Source organism: Athene cunicularia, assembly GCF_003259725.1.
Source record: "Athene cunicularia isolate RWA chromosome 9 unlocalized genomic scaffold, athCun1 chr9_part1, whole genome shotgun sequence".
Lineage (NCBI taxonomy): Eukaryota > Metazoa > Chordata > Aves > Strigiformes > Strigidae > Athene > Athene cunicularia.
In genome coordinates, this window is record NW_020799110.1 from 21,991,211 (window position 1) to 21,991,878 (window position 668).

Below are 668 nucleotides of genomic sequence, written 5' to 3' on the forward strand. Positions count from 1 at the left end.
CCCCCCAGGCTGCAGCCCCTCAGGCACAGGCTGCTCCAGCGTGGGTCCCCCGCGGGGTCACAAGTCCTGCCAGGGAACCTGCCCCAGCGCGGGCTCCTCTCTCCACGGGGCCACAGGCCCTGCCAGGAGCCTGCTCCAGCGCGGGCTTCCCACGGGGTCGCAGCCTCCTCCGGGCACCCCCTGCTCTGGCGTGGGGTCCCCCCGGGCTGCAGGTGGGTCTCTGCTCCCCCGCGGCCCCCCTGGGTGCGGGGCACAGCTGCCTCCCCATGGGCTGCCCACGGGCTGCAGGGGAACCTCTGCCCCGGGCCTGGAGCCCCTCCTGCCCTCCTCCGGCACTGACCGGGGCTCTGCAGAGCTGCTGCTCTCCATATCCCGACTCCTCTCTCCTGGCTGCAATTGCTCAGTGGGTTTTTTCTCTCCTTAAATACATTATCCCAGAGGCGCTCCCGCCGTGGCTGACGGGCTCGGCCTGGGCCAGCGGCGGGTCCGTCCTGGAGCCGGCGGGCATTGCCTCTGGGGACATGGGGGAGGCTTCCAGCAGCTGCTCACAGAAGCCGCCCCCGTAGCCCCCTGATACCAAACCTTGCCGTGCAAACCCAATACACCTCATCTATGAGAATAGCAGAGAAAAGTTTGTGTAATTACATGAGACTCATTTCTACCAGTAG